Genomic DNA, 22,210 nt, shown 5'->3' on the forward strand with positions numbered 1-22,210 from the left:
AAAGCAACTGATCTATGGAAGTATGTCATCATAGAGATGGAATCCTTTCATTTAAAAAAATAAAAATAAAATTTGTTGCATGTATACGAATTACAATTGCATTTGCTACAGGAGAGTGCAGAAATAATTCTCTCTTTCATAGAGTCAGCACAACAGCCAAAGATAGAAGAATAATGCTTTGTCTCAGAGCAACATGTTTTGTCACATAAGCGGCACTTCATGTTTTATTCAACTCGGAACAGACGATGCTGGGGTAAACATTCATCCATCAGACAGTAACAGGTGATTACCAACAGCTTTATCCTTCACATTCATCTCAAAGACCACCGCGCTGAAAAACAATTAAGAAAAGAACCTCTTTTAAACTCTCTTGTTGCCTTTCTTCTGTTGTGGCGTTACTTCCCTATTTAGCACCTATGCCCCCTTTCTGCTCTTTCTCATTAGATTCGCATCATGGCCGTCCTTGTTGCCTGTCTACTCCATCCTGCCCTTTAGGGAATTTCCAGGCGTTGTTGTGATTTGCAGCAAAGATGTGTTTTATTGATCAACTTGCGTCCAAAATGCAGAGAAAGAAAGTCAGAAAGAAAGATCTCACTTTGCTCATTCCCAAATTATGATGTTTCCGAGAGGCAGCATACAGAACAGTGAACACAACCAGAGGGGAGAAGTGATATTTCTCCAAAAACACAAAACGTTCATTTCCTCTGTGTATTAGAAATCAATTCCTTTCTTTAAAAAAAAAATCTGTTTTTGAAAACTATGCATTTCTGTTTGTTGCTTTGGTTACATCAGAAATAGTGCCAGACGACACATTTAACTTGCTGATTTTGGGCCACGTGACAAAAACTTTGAACATCACAGCAACCACAAGGTGGCAGTAATGTACAGAGACGTTAGCTAGCAGTAAATAAATCTGTGTAGACGGCACATGCACAGACACAGACAGAACATTTCGTGGACAGTCACCTAAAATGCATCTTGCTTTCCAGAGGGGCGACTTACAGCGTTGGTAATCATAGAAAAGGATTATTTTTAGGAAGCTAACAAAGAAGTACCAAACAATTTCTAAGGTTAGGCATCCTTAAGGTGAAGACAGGTTTACATTTTTGTCGTTCTTCGTTACCTTACGAACGTAAAGTTTCATCATGATAATTTGTGGTACTACTGTGATAACAATAAAACTTACAACTATTTATTACTTTTTTTCCCGTAAAGTTTGACTGCATGGCACTATAATCCCGGCCCCACAAGCACAAATACTGCTCTTGGAAAAACACACCATTTGTTATACGCTTCTTTAGGACAATCACATCAAGGAGTGCGATTTATACCCCTAACATGCACAGAGTTGCTACATTTCATCAAATGTATTGCTATTTATAGATGCACCTTTGTTGAACAAACCGTGGATATAAACTGTAAAAATAATCGCGACAATACGGACAATAGGGGTTTTTAAGCACCCTTAATTGGGATTTATCTGGACAACGATGAATCAAACATTTATCGTGATAAGAAATGTATCACGATAAATGACAAACGATACAATAAATGCCCACCACTAACTCAGACCTCTTGATTCATACCCTTGCATATGCAGCAATAGAGGGAACAGAGCGTTGACATACGGCCGAGTTACAATTAACACTTTATGAGTAATAAGGAAAAACAAAGGCGTATTGTTTAATTGTGACTGGATTTCTCACTCTGTTGCATGACATATCTGAAACGGAATTTGAATAATTAAAAATTAATTTGAAAAGTTGGGGTTTTTTCCCCCCCCTGTAATATGAGTCACATTTTTCAGGTGGCCAGAGAAAAATAACCAGCCAGTTGATGTGTCATTCTCAACAGAGAACGCAATCTTCTCCACAAAGCATATGCAGTAAATGGAATGAACACACCCTGCAGCAGGAATGTGCCTCAATGAAAGTCCCATTATCCACAAAGCCTGACTGCTGTAAGTAAAAAAAAAAAAAAAAACCCGGTAAAAACTGGATAAAGAACATCTTTGGATTGCTATCTCTTGCTCATGGATAACAACCAAGATTACATCCTAAGTGTTGTAATCATGCACTTTATTGAGCTTGCATTAAACGGTACCGTTGTAATCACATCCTCTATTAACCACCCCTGCACTGACTGCGTAATAAATCACAGTCACACAATCGCTTCACGAGGCCCAAAAGCATTCGCCGTCATCTCTAAATGTGATCTGTTCGAGATGAAATTACGTGCCGAGAGCCAGAATCAGGCTGCTTAAGCTGGATCATATTCGCCGGGCTCCTGCTCCGGTGTTTGCTGGCCTCACACAGACATGAGATGGAGGACAGATGCTGGGATAATCATTAAATAGAGCGTGGCCTGTTTGCCTTGATTGGGTGAATGAAAGCTGCCAGTGAAAAAGCTCACTCGCGTCGAGCTGTGACATTGGTGTAGCCGTGACGACGGCCCCTCTCAAAGTCAGATTTCTACCGTGAACTGATTTCAGACAGCCGTAGCACCTGGGTGGACCGGGCTACCTTTCATTAGGTGATTGCGAGCAATTTTGCAAAACAAAACCTTTTTTTGTTGTTGTTGTTGAGTATTAGTAGAAACAAAATGGGATTTTACTCAAGCTATGTCTATCTTTCTACAATCTGAATTTCCCCATCGAGGGACAATAAAGGATATTTTTATTATATTCTATGACAGTATAGCATGTATAAGCTGCAGTGATGGCTTTCTAAAAACCTCTCTCCATCTCCATTAAATACTTTGTTTGTGGATTTTCTTCAATTTCTTTCTTCTCAAACGTCTAAGTTTTCAATATTTAATTGGAACATCAGATGGCGCAGGACTTTATGTATTTTTGCATAATCTCTTCAAAAGTACTGCAAATTCTTTTGAATACATATAATGCAGATTGTTACATTGTTTTCATTTAGATAGAGCATAGCCTCTTTACTGGACACAATATTTGCAAATCTGATTAGTTTGCCACCCTGTGATTGGACCACAGTTAAGTTGGCTTTAATGTCATCATCGTATAATAAACTTAGATACGATAATTATAAAGCATAATTTAACCAAATTTGGACAATAGTAATTATTGTTACCTTCCTGAAATAAAGTCGTTTTTTGCCAAAAGATGATTAAAGTGAAAAAAAAAAAAAAAAAAAAAAAAAAAATATATATATATATATATATATATATATATATATATATATATATATATATATATATATATATATATATATATACTGTATATCTACACACACATTTGGCAAAAAATGACTTGGACCATTATTTTAGGAAGGTGGTATTATATGACTATCTTACAATTGTAAGCCAATTTTGGCACAGCAGCACTTTCAAAAACTTGGTCTTAAAGAGACAGAAGCCTAAACATGACACTTATGACAACGGATGACAACTAGTCTGGAATCAATGGAGACTAAATAACATTTTTTAAATTTTTTCTCAATATTAAAACACACATATTGAAATCTACACAAAGTACTACAACATGTATATTAAATAAACATTTAATACGGGAATAAGAATTTTAGTTTAAAACCAAAATTATTGGATCAAGAAACCAGTAGGCGACTGAAATTGTCAGATTTTCACTGGAAATAGAGCCATCAGACACTCAGCAAAGTTTTCCACAAGAATGAAAACACAATACCAAAGTAGTCAACACTCTTCAGTGTGGAAACTGGCACTGAAGGAAGAAGATTCAAAGTCAGATCATTTCAGTTTTATGAGGATTAATAAACTCCTTGCTCATAATGTCCTTGTTTTAAAAACAGTAAAACCCCGTTTTACACTCACATGGTGTGACATCACCACTGCTCTTCATAATTCATGACCACTAAAAGGGTGAAAATGTATTTTAGCGTTTCAAGACAATTATAACATAGGAACAATCTAATAATCATATTGGCTGCTCAAAGCTTAAACAGATTTATATCATGTATTAATAACATAACATTTGCTATGAAATAACGCTGCTCTTGTACTTTTTTTTAAAGAAGTTAGATGAAAAGAGGCTAAAATTAGATATTCAAAGTTTAAGTCAAAGTCTCAGTTATTAAAAATCGAAAGTTCCCATCCAAGCACCAACATCTTCAAACAAAAACAAAAATTACTGAGTGGGATGATTAAAGAGCAACTACAACAACAACAACAAAAACCACTTTGCTCTTATTACCAACCAACAGTATGTGTCTAATGTTTTGGCGACGACTTGAACTTTCATTGCGAGGGACGAAATCAAATAGCATGTTGTGACAGATTGTCTGCAGTCACTTGTGACGGTGTGTGTCCCTAATTCTGAACAGACAGCAAAGTGAGCTCCTCCTCTGCCTGGAGGAGTAAATTTAACCATGTTGTGTTTATTATGAAGCCTTTGGTTTTTGGAACTCCCCACCGGCTCGGAGCTGTCAGTCATGCCAGCGTACAAGCCATGGCCAAATACTCAGGGCTCTCGCACAGAGCGAGAAATACGCATAAAATGGTATAAAACACACATTTTAATGTCGGCTGTCGCTTTCCTGGATGCCCTCTCTATCTTTGTTCGTCTCTCATCGTCTCAATCTCTCCTCCTGACCTACTTCTATCCATCTTCCAGTCATTTCCCTCCCTGCCCAGCTTTTCCTCTTTGGTTTTTAATTTGATTTTTTTTTTTCTTTTAAACCTGTCAATCCATCCTGTCTCTCTGATTTCCCGTCAGGAAGATTATGAAGTTACTTTCCATTTAATATTTCTTGGCATGTGCTGGTCTAATTGGTGCTTTCACTTATATGTTTCTAAATAGGCAATGAAAGATATGTCATATTGTACACACACAGGCTTTTATAGTAGCTCTTTCATTACTTTTTCCAGCCAACGCTTCACCTCCCTCTTTCCCAGCGTCGACGGAAATGCTCAGACGTGTTTCAGTCGGAGCTGTTAAACGTCCTCTCGTCGTTAAACGCCACTCGGCGTCGACAGGGTTGTCACTGAGGTTTTCGGGTCTGGAGCCGTTTCGGTTTAAATATTCATGCGATCACGCCAGCTGCTCTGACCCACTTTGCTAACAGCTGAGTCTGCCTGCTTTCTGGCGTCTCGATGGATACTGGGTCAGAAGCGGCACCACGTCAAGTGGAATACTGTAAGCTACATATCTGGAAAAGAGCAACTAATGTAGTGATGGTTTATTTTTTCTTTTTCACTTCTTTTTCTTAACTCAGTTTTTGTCCGTCTGGAAAGCAAGTACAATTGAAAAGTTCACAGCTGATATGCATGACAATCAAGAAACAGGAACAGATACTTCTGTTAAACAGATAAACAGAAAAGAAATAATAATAATGATGCCCAAAAAATGTTTTTCTGTTGAGAAAACTGAAGCAGCGTGACTTTACGGTTTGCAGTGAATGCATATGATTAGAGATAACTACACCAGCGTTTACATGTGTCAGCCAGAACAGAACTGAACAGAACCGCTTATTAAGCTGAGACTCCTGAAAAAGAATGCTATTTAATAGCTACATTGGTATAGCATATATGGCTCAAAGATCATAGTGACAAATTTCTATCAGAGTGTAATTGTTTTGTTTTTTTTACTTCTATGTGTTTTCTATAAAAGTGACAAAATTAACCTAAAAATGATTCTTTGAATGGCGGTGGCAGCTACACTGTAAAATGGTTCCCTGACATCCTGGGGTGGGATTCAGTCCCACACAAAGCAGGTGACCAAGATTCTCTATTTCACTCCCCATTGGCTGAATATCTGACAGACATGTTCTATTGTTATGTATATATTTTAAAATTTGATCTTCTTGCGACCCCCGTTCTAATGTCGCCCTGAGCAACTGCCCATATGGCGGCCGATCTCCATTTGTAAGAACTGGAAATATGAGTTTTTCAAACTGCTTCAAGTAGAATTTATAACAACAAGATGAAGAGACAAAAAGACTTTTTAAACGGCACCCAAAATGGCTTTTATAATCTTAGCTGAAGAAAGCGATAGTAAGTGAGTCTCTAGCTGGAGCACAAACCTCAATCCTGACCTACACAAAAAGCAAAAACAACAACAAGTTACATGAGTCATGGTAGAGTTTCATGTAATCTAAGTAAAGGCAATTTTATTTAGATAGCACATTTTCAGCAACAAGGCAATACAAAGTGCTCTATTGTATTTTTATAACCGTGTCTTAAAATTAAAACTCAAAACAGAAGTTGTAAGGATGGCACTTTTCGTTTCTCAAAGGGACCATAGCTGTAAAAACAAACAAAAAAATGAAGCTCTTAGCCAAGCAAACAGGTTGAACCACAAGTGCACCAAAGAATATAGAGTCTGTGTTTGGCAAAACAGAAATAACATCTGCTCAGCAACCTCTGGGTCAATTTAGCACTTTGACTGGTTTGAAGAAAAGAAATGCTCAACAGCACTGATAGGAAGGCAGTAGAGGGTGGCTGAGGAAGTAAACCCTCCATCTCATGAAACTCAATAGTTTGAGTTGTATTTGATTGGAAACTGTTGTTTTTTTTCTTTGCTTCATTATGACATTAAAGTCAAAATGCCAAATTATGGAGATGTAAAGTTGTCAGCAAAAAGCAACAATACAACTGAGGTTTAGCATTCCAGCCAGTGAACTTCCAAAACTGCAAAAGAAACAATCACAGGGTTCATAGTGAAGCTGTTTACTTAGCTTTATTTTTAAGGTTTTTTTTTTGTCTCTGCTCATTGTGATTTATCAATACATTTTTGCAAATATCTCATACATTTTTACAGCACAGGCATTTCTGTGATATATTCTAAATGCAGTAGTTATTAAATTCAATGAAACAGTGAATTACAACGTCTTACACGATTAAACAAATTGTATATTAGGCAAGTTGAGTAAATGCAACATCCATTTTTCAAAAAAAGGATTTTACTTATTGTGTGAAATATCAGCTATCCAAACCATCCTGATCCAAAGAGGAAAAAAAAATATGGCCCCTATTTTTTAAATTACAAATTAACTGTGATTGACCTGATTCTTTGTAACGCCGTGCTAAATTTTACTGGTCATGCCGAAATCTGATTATTGCCAGAACTGTAGAAATCCCTTAAAGCAAAGCAACGCAACATGCGCTTTTCCACAGAAAGAACTGATAGGAGAATACGTTTCTGACAGTCTAGAAAGGGTTACAACACCAGAACAACATCTATGACACCGTTAGCCTACTTTATACCAGTCAGAATTAGAATTCAAAATTCAACATGAGCCAAGAGATTGGGGAAAATTTACATCCAAGTCAAAAACCTCTGCTGGCCACAAGCCATACAAAGACTCATCTAACATTTCCCGAAAAAGTATTGCAAGCTCTTTTTAGAAAGTGTTGTATAGAAAAGGTGGAACATTTTAGAAGTTATATCCTATGTAAAGTCAAACTCGACTCCCTTGCTGCTTCAGGTACCAGAAGACCTGTTGTATGTGGAAAAAAAACCCTAAATTCTGCACTAAGGAGAATGGCCGCCCATCAATTTGCAGCCTTATGACCTCAAGCACATTTGAGTTATGACGCAGGACAATGATCTGAACCACACAGACAAGCCAACCTCTGAGCAACTGAAAAATCCTCCAACATGGGTGAAATAAAACATTTCTGCAAGGAAGAGTGAGCCAACATTCCTCCACAGTGAAGCAAAACACTTATCAGTTACTGCAAAAATGGAGAAAAGAACCGCTCCTAAACCTCGTCACTACATCCATATTTAACAATATTACTTGCTTTTTTAAAACACTTCATACAAAGTTATGACGTGCAATTATGGAACATCCGAAGAGCCGTTGGATGTTGCAGTCTTGTGGTTTAGCAACTCATTGACCGCTTGCTCATATACCCCGATGCACAAGATCCACAAAGCTGCTGTTCATGCACTTCGGTGATTAATTAGAATTCTATCCGGTGTGCCCAAGTATGCAGAAAAGTCAGTCTCAGTCACGTCAAGTAACACATCCCGCAGGTGATTGCAAATGTTTTTAATCAAGCGAGGGTTGCGTAAGCCATGCATGATTGAGAGGTGAGGACAAATCTCTAGCAGGTTGTAGCTGGAGTCGCTTAATTTTAGTCACCAATCTATAATCCTTTTGGCAATTCATTGGGAAAAAAAAAAGTTCTCCAAGACCTTCCTCTAAAATCCACAGCTTCGCTTTTATAGTTTTTTTTAAAGCAAGATGAATTTGTATTTGACCTATAATTGAACTTTCAGATGCCGAACACAGGTCTTTCACTAGTCCCTCAAGAAATACCGGAACTGCAAAGCTTGTAGGAAGTGACAAAGATATTTTTATTTTCTGTTTAAAAAGAGGGTCAAATCACAGATGCGTTAGCAACCCTATTAGCTTGTTACATCAAAACAAGCAGCTCACATAGTCCCCAAGCTGCTATGTTTGATGTGATCAGGTCACAATGTATCTGGTTTAATGTTTGAAATATGTACACATAAACTAAACTATTATATTTAAACTTTAGCTCATATGGTTTAGTAAGTCCGGTCGACTCAAACTAACTGGAGATCAAAACTGCAACATTGGCACACTGTGTCAGACAAACCACACCCTTTGAGCAAGCCGTTCACCCCTCCGCCTGTGGTGGCGCTGCAACAAGAATGGCAGACGGTAACAACACAAAAACCTCTGAAGAAGACACTGAATGCATCTTTCCTCGTGGAATGTAAACATAAATAGAGTGGCATTAGATTTTAGCAGTTGTAGGATTTTTCTTTTGTCTTCGACAAAAGACCACAAGCCACTTCTCCAGCTAACTCTAGACATACAATTTTGTTTTGGTTGTATTTACCCAGAATGCCCCGCTCCAAATCTGCTTCCTGCATTAGGAAGCAGTCTCCAGTCCACCTGGCGTTCACATATACATCCGAACCGCGCCAGAGTTCTCTTCAACCGAACCGAGACAAAGGTCTCTAGAGTTTGCTATCTTGATTTGCGCCAGAGTTCGACTGCGTATTTTACAATAGCCAAACATCTGACACCAGGTGACACAAATGATTATCTTCCTGCTTTGTTACCAGAAAGTAAGTTTACCGACAGCCAACAGAGGGGATTCTTTTTTGACAACCCGGTTGCGGCATTGTCCATTATGGAAATGTGCTAAAGCTGCCCGGCTGCATCCTTTGTGAGCTTGAATACTGGCTTTGTTTGACTGCAGATACAATGAGCCGAGCCACAGCATGGCGAGAGGTAGATATGTCGACCCATTCGGGAATAAAAGTGGGAAAACCGGACACGCGGGATTGTCGTGGAATAATGGGGGAAGTTTTCATTAACTTTGGTGTCACTCCCATACGTGCCCCTACAGTCAACTTCAAAGACATTATTAACCACTGGCATACTGTTTGCTCATAATGGAGAACGAGACAGACAATAGTGAAATGTGTGAATAAGTGATTGGCAGCGCATTGTGCTGGGCACTCTTCCTTCGGCGCCAGACAAAGACACACACGCTGAGAACCTGGCAGATAGTCGGAGTTGCTTCTCTCAGCTTTTTGCCAAGAATTATCTATTTTCATTTTCCCAGCTTTTTTTTTTCTTTTTTCCTTCTCCCTCTCTGCTTTGGACACACACACACACAAATAAACTCACACACACACACTCTCCACATGCTCTTCTTCAGCTGCGAGTGCCGTAACTAAATCTCCACGATCCAGAGAAAATCGAGGATGATGAGAAAGATGGCAAATTCGAAGGGCGACCCTGAGAAGACGACCCATATAAGAAGAAGAAGAAGAAAAAAAAACTGTCTGGCTGCAGCTCATTAGCTTTGCACACACAGAGGGCTCGAAGTGTAAAATAAGCGACCGAAAAATAAGGATTCACGCAGCGCCGTTTGTATCTTTCAAGGGGAAAATGCACGGATGCGGCGGTCTTCTTGTTGAGAAGTGGCCAAGTGTTAATATACAAAGATGTTGGAGTAGGCAAGGAAGCGGCGAACACGCGGGGATACGGAGGGACGTGCAGGGAGGAGATGCAGAGTGGGATGGGGGGGCTTGAAATGTTTGTGTGTGATAGAGATAGAGATGATGAGCACAACACAGGGGAAATATGCTCCCGTCGTAAGGGTAAAATTGAAGAGTGCCTTGGGGGGCAATTTATGTCCTGTTCTGGCAGCGCCCCTCCCCCTCCTGCCCCGTTTTCCCTTCTCTCATACTTTACATACTCATTCAACATAACCAAACTTTTTTGTTTATTCTTATATACAGTGGTGATTTTATATATGCACAACATGTCTCATTGGCCAGGCGGGGTGGCGGGGTTGTTGTGTAGGCAAGAGGGAGGGAGGATGAGTGTGAAGAAGAGCAACAAAAGAAAAAGAAACTCATGAGCGTAGTAGTCGGAACATATTTTTCCTTAAGGTGCCTCACATGCAAGATATTCAATTTGTCCCCTCCCCAACACCCTGTGAACAAAACTCAGCTTGTGTCTGAGTTCATGTTTTGGTGCTGCAGGTAGAATTTCTACCGTTTTTTTATTTTTATTTTTATTTTTTATCCGACTCAATGAGCAAAAGAGATGCAGCACTGTTGTAACACTGAAGAAGCTGATTCACATTCAGCTTGTTTTCTGTCTCGAAATGTTCTGACTGAGGCGAGGCGACTTGCATTTCCCAATCGGACTGTCCTGCAAACCATTTAAGCGCTGGGGTTGGATAAAATTTTTTTTTTGTCATTTTTAATATTTTGTTTTGCTTGCTGAAAAGTGGTGTCTAACTCGCAATTTCAGACCTGGTTCTCAATTAATCAGTGCAATAAATACAACTGCATTAAGTAGTTTTAGTCTACTTTCTAGTAGAAACATCTTTGTACACTTGGAATAAGATAAAAATAACTTAACTTTTAAGCAAGATATAAAAGCTTGTTTTAAGTAAACAATTCCTTAATATTAATGAAAAATACTACGTCCACTGGCAGATTATTGAAAGTACAAGACATTTTTCCCCTATTATAGGTGAAATAATCTGCCTTTGGAACTAATACTTATTGACTCAAAACATACTCCTATGTCTTGCCGAAAAGTTACTTGCAAGTTAGCTTCGTCTAGTTTCTAGAGCAAATATCTTGAAATATCAAAATACTTCAGGATTTGTGTTTTATTCAGTAAAGGGCAATGTCACTAATTTTAAAGCAATTGTACACATAAAATTCTAAGTAAATTAAAAGTATTTCAAAGTGAAATATATGAGAAGCACAATGAGCACAACAGAGAAAAAAAACACTACCTTCATAAAAAAAAAAATAAAAGACACATAAGCTTCATACAGAGTCTTAATGCAGTTTCTGAAACTGTAAATGAAATGTTTACTTTTTGTCTCGGAAGACAAGGTTTTTTTATTTTTGTGCTTTTGTCTTTGTACAGCAGCAGAAATCAATCTCACTGCATTTAGTCAAGCTGTCACTAAAGGATTGTTCAGTTTCAATATTAGACGGGCAAATAAAAGTGTCGCATAGCAAAGTTTGATGGCGAGGTGGCGATGTCCTTCATTTCTCCAAGGCACAAAAAATGTGCACGATTTTATTATTCCAGGTAAAATGGCCGGTAACCCTAGAAGTGACCATTTTTGCCTGTCTGTAATACTAAACCCTTGTGTTTCAAATTTTACAACTTTTCCTAAAATGTCTCTCTCCACTATCACTTTATTGATGGATAAATGACAATATATCAACATTACTTTAATGTCACAGATGTATAAAGAGTTGATAGAGTTAAAAATGCTGCTTTGTCTGGCTTTTATATTACAGGTTGTCTGTCGCTATGTCAACTGGTTGACATCATATTTAACAAAATAAAAAAAACATCTTTGCTGCGTTGGTTTATTGACTAAATGACAGATAATTATACAAAAAATAATGATCAAATTTGAGACTTAATTGGTTTAACAGAGTTAAATCCAAATGGTTGGCAGAAAAAATAAAAGCCTAAATATATGTATACTGTGTATTCTGCGCCAATCATGCTGCAACTGTTCTTTGTTAAAAATGAAAAGTTCACACTGAGTTTTGTTGGTGTGATTCTGTTGTCTTAAAAAAATATATTTAGTGTGAAGATCCGTCAAGATCCATACTTCTTTGGATCATTAAACGTTCATGGACTGTCTGACAGATTAAAACCAAAGTCCAAATCTAAGTAACTGTGAGTAACTTCCTACTGGTAGATACGATTTACTAGAGTCACAAAACCACATTTCCTTACATTATATAAAGAATAACTTAAAATTGTTGGAGCAAAATGTCCTTGTGGTAGATTTGCACTACAACATGGCAGCCATTTTGATTTCCTGCGTGTAAAACTGAAATGACCAAAGATGCGAAAGTACAAAGATGTTGAAGGGAAGAAATAACCAGCATCCATCCCATAAAAATATTACGCCCCCGAGGTATTGTTTATCTTTGACACTACGACAAAATACCAATTTTTCTAACTCATCACAACTTTTCCAAACAAACAAAAGAAATCACTAACACATGCAGTACTGAAGCATAAAATTGTTCATTGTGATATCAGACTTTTCTTTTTTTTTACCCCTCCAGGGGTTCTTTTGTGGGCTCTAGTGTCCCTTATACAACAGTAGGCTGACAGGAAACAGGGAAGGAGTGGGGGGAAGACATGCGGCAAATGTCGTCGGGTCCGGGAGTCGAACCCGCGACGGCCGCGTCGAGGACTCAAGGCCTCCAAATATGGGTCGCGCTACGCCCTACGCCACCACGGCACGCCCGTGATATCAGACTTAATCATTATTAACAAAAACTGACAATGTGCAGAATCACACACTGATTTGATTTTATTAAAGTGTTGAAAGTGCAACGCAACTGCAAATTCACTCGAGACAATTATGCTTTTACTGAGCAGGACTTCCCTTCAGAAAGGTGATTTGAGGTCAGCGCTAGTCTGGATGCAGCAGAGCAGAATCGACCTCCGGCGGGGAAGTTCCTGTCGACGAAGGAGATTGAATTAAAGCGTGTAGACGGTCCGGAGTTCCAGGACGGCCGTTACCATCTTGTTACGTGTCTGAGTTACAACACTGTCATTTTTGTTCCTCTTTGTCTCCGTCGACGTGTTGCACAGGACGAGGAAGATAGGAGGGGAGCCTGAAGTGAAAGTACCAGAAACCCCGTTATACCGCAGATAACAGCCGGAGTTACAGTCGGCGCGATCAGCTTGATGCGTTTCACCGACAGAGCGGGCGCATTCACACAGCTGTAACGAAAGAGAACAACGATTCACCGACTTATTTGGCAAGAAAGTGAAGAAACCGATTCTGCTTTCTCAGCTATAAAATGCATTGCTCGGCCTTACAAAACGTTTTGCTACCTCTGAAACTTTTTCACATTTTGTTATATTACAAACCACCTTTTTGTTTTTTCCTCCCCTGTATTTTACAGCTGCAGGTCTGGGTATGTCCCTGGCAGCTTCACACGTCTAAAAATGGTCTTTTCTTACCCATTCTACTTTGTACAAAAACCCAGGCTATAAGTCAAACCACGTCTAGAGCGTCTGACAGCAACAGTTTTCCTAAGCTTCGCCTCAAATTCTCAATCGCTTTTTGGGGTTTGGAATTTGAGAAGGTGGTTAAAACATGAATTTCTGTCGTGACTAACCCATTTCATCGTAGCTGTGTCTGCATATTTATTATGTTGTCATGCTGGAAGCAGAACATTAGCTCCCTTTGTAAGAGTCTTATAAGGCATCTGAAAGGTTTCAGTACATCTCCATCTTTAACTGCAAAAAAGAATGAGCTGCCAGAAATATTGTTTTGTAACCCAACAAATATCTGACTCAGAATTAAAATTTTATTTACGTCTATGAGACAAAATTGATGCTGAATTCCACACTTTGCAAAAATTACTTGTAAGGACGTTTTGAAAACCGTAACCTTTTACTTTGCTGCAATTATGTACTGGTCCATCACATAAAATCTTAACAAAATGCAGTATTTTGTAGTCGTAACATTACATAATGTGAAAAGTTGAAGTTGAATACTTTTGCATGGGACATAATTTATCCCGTTTAGTCAAGGTAGCAAAGCTTAACGACTAGATTAATACAAAATAGTCATTTATTTGGACCTAATTCAGATATTTTCATGAAATATTCAACAGGCCAATACGTTACTGCAATAAAAAAAATATAATACGGGACTAAAAAAGAGATTGGTTTTGATATCATAATCAATGTAATAAAGAAAATAAATATATTTAGTTTTATAAGCTCGTGACAAACTCATCTTTGGCCATTTTTTACCCCCATGCCTTGAAGTCGTATTCAGACTCATGAAATTAATGAAAAACATACAAAAAAAATCTACAACTTTATGCAAAGTGTGTGTTTATTCCACTGAAAACAGCCTGAGAGGGCTTCTGACTGAGACTTAATGAGAAGGAAAATACCAACACTACTTAGCAAAGTGCTGCTCACTTGCACTTGGCCTTCATTTTCCCCCTCTCTGCTTCTGATAAATAAGAGAGAGAGAGAGAGAGTGGACGGAGGGGAGTTAGCGATCAAAGCAGATAGAAGAACAGCAGAACGGACTCATTGAGAGAGGCAGTTATTACACATTAGGCCGTGACCTTCTCTAGAGAGCCTCACGGCGCACACTAATCCACACGCCGCATGGAGAGTTTCAGGCAAGCTGCAACTCTTCAGAAGTGGCTTTTTTTTTTTTTTTTGGTTCTTGAATAGTTTCACAAAAATAGTTCTGGTCAAGAAGATCAACTCCTCTTAAGCTCCATCTGGTCAACCACGAATCAATATTGAGCAACTCTCACCCGAATAAAGACACACAGAACCGCGGGACGCGTTCAGCGGAACGAGGCTAACACTGCACTTTAAACTCCACAAACGTTAGCTTTGCCGTTTTAGTCCCAGAAATCAAAGTTCAGCTGCTTTTAAGATGTTTAGGGAAAAAACTGACATTTGCTGCTTTTGTCTCATACTGAATTTATTTCTGTATATTTTTTGTTTGTGGCTTTTTTATTTAAATTTGAGAAATATTGTCTTGGCTTACAGATGGCTGAATTTTTCCATTCAAGGTTCCAACACATCGCTCAGGACTGAACTTCCTTTACGACCATTGTAACTGTGTAATACTAAAGTTCACACTACAAATTCATGGTGGCAATTTGTGTAGCGGATGGACTTTAAACCTGGAACCTGAATGAGAAAAAGAACAAAAGGTGGAAAAGAAGAAGAGACAAGAAAATACAGAAAAACAGGTAAAGGAATGGAGGTTGGACATGCGGGTGAACAAAGATAGCAGAAAGAAAGGAAGAGAAAATGCAGGGAGGAATAGAGAGGGCACAAGGAAGAGACGAGAGCGAGAGGAAGTAGGATACAATGAATGACGGAAGGGAAAATGAAAGGATGCTAAAAAGGAGATTAAAGAACATTTTGACAATAGCATACTATTGTCATAGTATGCTATTTCATAGCCTGAAAACAAATGATTTGCTAGATTTTTTTTTTTTTCTAACTTGTCTAAATCTGGAAAATACTGAAATAAAATTATGCACTGTCATTCAATAAAACACCTTTCATAAACAACAACCGTTGATATAAAGGATACTTGTAATTTTTTTAGTAACATTTTTATTGTTTTGATGCAATATTCTAATTTTGAATGTAATGCTTTCACTAGTTGTTAGCAGGAAATCATCAGGATTAAAGGAAATAAAGGCTTTAAAACATCCGTCTGTGTGTAATTTATATAATGTTTGACTTAGTGATAAAGTTATCAAAATAAACGGGCTTTTCAGTAATATTCTAAAGTGTGGCCCCGGCGCTATTTGTGGCCCTTCAAATTATTTTGCTTGTTCTCTCACCTCAAGTCAACGATGGTAAAAAAAAAATTTCTGCTAGAAAAGTTGAAAACAATTTACGATGCAAATAATTCAGAAACGGTATATAGACAAACACAAAAACAGGACCTTCAGGATAACATATTATTTTATCAATCAAATCAAACCAGTTATTTGTTTCTGTACACTGCCAAATTACAGCAATATGAAAAGAAATGCTCACTAAATGCTGAAACAGCTATTTTTTAATATTTTAACAGTTGCTTAACGGTAACTTTATCAGTAGTTTTTATTCTGCTCCATCCGGCGCTTTGAATACACGTGTCATACGGCCTGAAGTGAACATTTGTTTGACATCGCTGATAATCTGTTGCTGGACTTCACTAATCTCTGAAATGTGGCCTGTGTAGTTTATGTTAATGGCAGGAACTGTCCCGCTTAAAATAACACGCCTCTCTGTTCTCCGTTGCATCCACAACTTTCTATAAAGCCTCTTAAAAAGATTCACCGTCCGCCTTGAAGCTAAACCTCCACAGGTTTTTAAAACGACCCTCAGTAGGTCGTCTTCTTGAAAAGTGGGATGTGTGCACCCACACTCGCCATCGGAGGCTTTCTCATTTGTTCCTTCTAAATATCTCTTTCCTTCTGCTGCGATTCATTGCAAGCCCTGCTACCAGGAAGTCAAAGGCCCGATGCAGAAAGTTACAGCGTGGCAAAGAATCAGAGCACACACATACAGACACGCACACACACACACACACACACCCGCTCACACAGCAGATTTTCATTTCCCCCGGTGTCATGAAGTAGCATCAATATAAAGAGCCAATCTTTAGAACTTTCTGTTCAAGACACAAATGTTTCCCGATTCCAAATCGCAAATATGTGAGAAAGGTGGAGCATGAAAGTATCCTGAGTTTACGTCAGCTGTTTTCAAAATGTAAAGTTATTAAAACAGTTTTTTTTAAACCCTGTTTTTGTTAACCATATGACAAAAAAAGCAATATGTTACAATTTTTCTGCATCACCTTTGTTTTTATCATGACGCTATTCAGATGAGCTTATGAAATGTCATCGCATTCATTTCCGCCTCAAGTTTCTTTAATCTTTCTGTGCATACTTTATTATTATTAAATCAAACTGCTGAATAAAGTCTACCTCAAACTGTCCCAAAGATTCTCTTTGAAAGGCGGACTTTGTTTTGTCCACCTGTTTAAAAAGGGACCATGAAACACAACATTTGAATTTCATTCTTTCATTTAATTTCCTTTCCAATCAATTTTGGAATTCTATGAAGAGACACAAAAGCTTAGTGAGGAAGAAGATTTAGTCACGTCGAACATTCAGTCATTCCTCCACTTGACCAATGGACACAAGGCCAGATCATAACAGAGCCTGTGCAGTTAGCTCAGCTGACCACTAGGGGCACTCACAGTGAATTTAACATTTGTATCCACCGTGATTTGATCCTTAAAGGTGGGAAAAGAAAACCTTCCTCCCTGTTTACATGCACTATACACTTTCTTTAAACACATACTATACACAGCTCTGGAAAAAACTATGAGACCACTTAAAATGATCATTTTCTCTGACTTCACTTTTAATAGGTACCTGTTTAAGTAAAATTAATTAAAAAAAAAAAAAATTCTATCAGCTACTGACAACATGTCTTTGAAATTCCAAGCATAAATTTTGTACTTATTCGCATAAAATGAGAAACGGTCAAAATAACGACAAAGATGCAGCACTTTCAGCCCTCAAATAACGCAATAAAAAACAAGTTCATTTTCCTCTAGAAACAACAATACTAATGTTTTACGTCGCATTCATATTTTTCTTCCTATTACCTCCATGAGCCTAATGCATAATGAGCCATTTATTTTACATTTTGATGTTTTAAAAAAACAAACTCCTGAACTTATTTTTCTCTTTTTCTAAACAGTATCATCTCGTCCATGGTTACAGGGCATATCAATAGTTTAGATTTTTGTTTTTTAAAATCTAAAGCAAATCACAAGTTGCCTCCGTTAGGTAAAGTGTTGCAAGGAGTGGCTGACAGTTTTCCTAGGGGGTCTGACCATCAGATAAATTGCTGCTTCTTCACTCATTTTCAGACCAGAAATTGTGCCTGACCAATTTTGGGCTGCTGAGTGTTTTAAAGACTCAGTATTGACCTATGAATCATTCTAGCATGAAAAAGGCAACGTTACCCAAGGGGCCAGCTGGTATTGTCTCCACACATAACAGATTGGATCTCTCGCTCTCTGACATCCTGTCACAATGACACTGGCTGATATTTCTTTAAATGTCTCCACAGAAATAACAATTGTAGATCAATTATGTTCATTTTTTAATGCTTAGTCAAGGTTTTATACAAAGAGACATTAAACAAAACAAAACAAAAAAAAACTTTAGATGTTTCACACAGAATCTCCTGAAAAGAAGAAATCTCTTAGAAAACCTGGAGAATTTAATACAAGAATCAATGCTTTTTAGAGTCAAAATCTTTTCACTGCTAATTTATGTAGCAGTCATTGATTTGCAACATTTTATTTTGACTGTCAATGCATTGAAGGGAAATGCACTAGGAAAACTCTTGCTGCTCGCTTGGGATTTCTGAGGGACAGCAGCCGTAGTCGTTGCTAATCGAATGACATTTGCAGGCAATTTCAAATCCATGCATTTAGCATGTTGCAGGTTGGTTACAAGCGGAAAGCTCAATCTTCACAGGAGTGAACATCAGAGTCAAACTACAGGGTCACAGCATTTAACACCAAGACAAAAAGAAAAAACAGCTTTTTTCTTAAAGCGTTATCCGAGTTAACATGCTAATCTTTTAGCATGTTATATGACCATGACAGGACCAGTCAAAAAAGAAACTGAGCAAGTAAATCTTGCATGGTAAAGTTGCACAGGTAAAACATTTATTTGTAAAATACATACTCCCTCTGTCTCCAGAGGTATACAGTTTGCATATTAAACATTAGGACAGCTGAGACCAACATTAACTGCGTTTCCATTACAAATGTGCGCAAATCTTAGTCTAAATTCTGCTAATGTCAAAAAAGAAAAAATTTTCGCAATTGAGGTGTTTCCTTTAAATAAGAAATGAAATTAAAATCACACACAAATAAGCTGGGTCACGCAGTAAGCCATTCAAAACCATGGCAGCAACGAATGTAAACACATAAAATATATTCATAATTACTACCTGGTGTCCATCGGCCTCCAGAGAAGAAGATGGCATCTTCTCTGAAGAAGATGCCAGAGAAGATGCCAGAGAAGATGCCATCTTCGCATCGCTTGATGCGAGCTTGTCGCATCAAGTGACAAATTCTTTATACTTGTGTTTTACGGAAATTGTAATTGTCTATTTTACAGAAGACTTATCTATTCAACGTGTTCACATGACGCAACTTTTTATGAACTGTGCATGCTGTGAGAGCTCTGGTGGAGCCAAGCTGCACATTATCCAGAAAAAAAACCAAAAACATCGTCCTCCGACCACTTCCTGTTGCCTTCTTCAATGTTTTCACCAGTAGTAACATCCGGCTGTTGATCACGCGACTCTTCTGATGCCAAAAAAGTGTTTCCATTGCAGTTTAGCAAAATCCATATATTCTGGCTGAAAACCATGTCCTCCCAGCGCAAAAGCCTTTTCTAGAAAATTATAAGTTTGTTTGAAATTGTCGTGTTTCTGTTATTATTCCATGATTGAGGCAAAAAACAAAAAAGACAATTCAGGTGTTCAGAAGACACTGTAGAAAGTCCAGTGCCTCTTTTTATTATTATTATTTTTTTTAAGTCATTTAAATTTTCTTCTTTTATAAAAGAATGGCCTGAAACATAAACCATCACAATACAAACAACCAAGAGAAATCGCAAGTTACTCACAAATGAATATTATGCATTGTGGTGGATCACTCTGGTGGTAGTGGACGAATTCACCATCGTTTGCCGTTTTCCTGAAGAGGGACATTTCAAAACTCCTCCAAGCGCTGCAACTACAGCTCTGTCCGAGGATGCAAATCTAAGACAGGCCAGCTGAGGGATGGCCACACAATAACCAGCTGACTCTAGTGTTGCTAGGTTACTTGGTGAACTGGTTTACTAACATGTAGAATGCATTTGCATAAATCTGACATGGGTGTCGCCACTCTGTGGGATGGAAAAGTGAGACTGAAAGACTATTATTCTCCACTCGTGTGCCGACGGAGGTAAAGTGTCGGAAGCGCAGCTTAACTCGTTTGTCATCGTTTAATTCAAAATGTTTGACATGAAAATGAAATGTAAAAAAAAAAAAAAGAAGTGCAAAAAGCTTTATCAATTTGCATAACGTGCATGAAATATGCAAAACATTAATTCTTACCTTTGCTATATTGGATTTCCCTTCTTTACATTATTCATATCACTTTATCTCTTCCCTACAAACGGGCCTCATTTACTTTCCTCACAACACCTTATTAGAGCTAACTAATATCACTGCCCAAAGTGAAACATGCGGTCTGCACAGCTCCGGTAATGAGCAGATGGAAGAGACCCAATAACACTTCAAGTCATTAAGGTGCAAAATGAATATGTAGAAGTCTATATGTCATTAGGTTAATGGGCAGCCTTGCTAGCTGTGCCCCATATTTCACAGTCGTAGGTACAAACACAAAACAGACAACACAAAAATAACCTCAGCACAGGAAGTGTCTTTTCTGGAAGGGTGCAACTGTGCAAAAAGTGAAAACACTTGTTTTTTGACAGAGATAGTGGGATTTCTTCTACTATCTAGGCTTGTAACACTAGCTTAGCTCCATCCAGTGATTGCATCCTACAAGACAGTATCGCCACAATCAAACACACACACTCACACGCGCCAGGTCTGAGAGAGAAAAGAGCTTCAGAAACAGGACTCCTACAGTCTTTCCCATTGTTGGGACCGTCCTAACACTGACCAAACATGCGTGACACAAAGTTAGCCTTGTTGCTAAGATGCTAACAGTAAGAAATTTGGAAATGTATGTGAAAATTGTGAGCTTAAGTTAATCAAGAGATCACAGTTGTATAATCACAATTAACTACCTGACTTTAATTTGAGAGATGTGACAATCAGTGTAGCTCAGCACTTAAAATGATTCATTTAGTCAAAAATATAAAACAGCTTTGAAAGGAAAAAAAAACTGAATTTTAAGAAGGACAAAAATTTAAAGGGGACAGTTGTTTTTTTGTTGTTGACAGAATTAAGTTCTACTTTAGTGTCATACTTGTGACATATTCTAGTTAAAACTACCACAATATTCCCTTTTTGGTTAAAGGAAGCAAATTATCCATAGCAACTAAATGAATTCACTCAGAACAAGAACAAAACAATTTGCCGTCTAGTGGGGATGGGGCAGTTTGTTGGCACAGAGGTTTATCAAGTTTTTAAAAATGAAATTTGCAAAATTGCTAATATTTTAGAAGACCATTTTAAAGCTACATTTGGAAAGCTTCTAGCAGCATGTACGTCCAGGAACAGACAACGGAATAGCTACCTGAGCAGATAGCCTGACTAATTGATGAGCTGGTATCAGCTTTTTATACTTACGTTATTTCCGAAATAGCAGAACAGTAAAAACGAACATGTTGTACAAAAGTCACTTAAAAGCCTCAAAAGTTTGGTGTTTATTCTACATTTTTGTTGCTAAAAAATGTAGAAAACCTCCAGCTGGTTTAAAGACAAAGGTGGTGTCAAGACTTAAGCTTAATATGTACAGTCTCTGAACACATTGCTCCTTTTTAATGGCTTAACACAATTAGTGAATCTGTATAATCACGGTGTAGCAACATCTAGATGTGTTGACAACAATTATATAAAGTTTAAACTGAACATAAAAAAAAAAAAAAACTAACGGAGGACTTAAAGGATTTATGTTACTAGTGCCAGACGGGCCGGTCTAAGTATTTTGAGAATTGCTGATCGTCTCGGACGGTCACTCAGAAGCAGTTCGGTCAGAAAAAAAAAAGAAAGGAACAGCATTTGTGGGAGGGAAAAAACCTTATTGAGCTCAGAAATCTAAGGAGAATGGGCAGGCTGCTTAAAAATGAAAGCCATGTCCTGAGATGTATTGGCGAATCAAGTTGGTGGAAGGGCGTAAAGTGGTGTGGGGGATATTTTCTACGAACACCTTCAGCTCTTTTAATCCTAACTGAACACTCTTTAAACCATCAGGTGTTGCTATTGACCACACCTACTGCTTTTATAGACGCAGTGTTCCCATCTTCTGATGGCTTCTTCCAGCAGGTAAATACTCCACTTCAAAAAGATCAAATCATCGTAAACTGCTGTCTTGAACAGGACAATGAGTTCACAGTCACCAGAGCTCAATTGAGTAGCGCGCCTGTGTTCATTTGCACTAC

General features: G+C 38.0%; 1 protein-coding gene across 3 annotated transcripts in view; it reads right to left on the reverse strand.

The window, feature by feature from the left end:
• dlgap3 (DLG associated protein 3) overlaps positions 1–22,210 on the reverse strand; it is a 166,213-nt gene that overhangs the window by 23,279 nt on the left and 120,724 nt on the right. The gene's annotated exons all lie outside the window — the stretch shown is intronic.

The sequence above is a fragment of the Xiphophorus maculatus genome, chromosome 13 (genome assembly GCF_002775205.1).
Source record: "Xiphophorus maculatus strain JP 163 A chromosome 13, X_maculatus-5.0-male, whole genome shotgun sequence".
Taxonomy (NCBI): domain Eukaryota; kingdom Metazoa; phylum Chordata; class Actinopteri; order Cyprinodontiformes; family Poeciliidae; genus Xiphophorus; species Xiphophorus maculatus.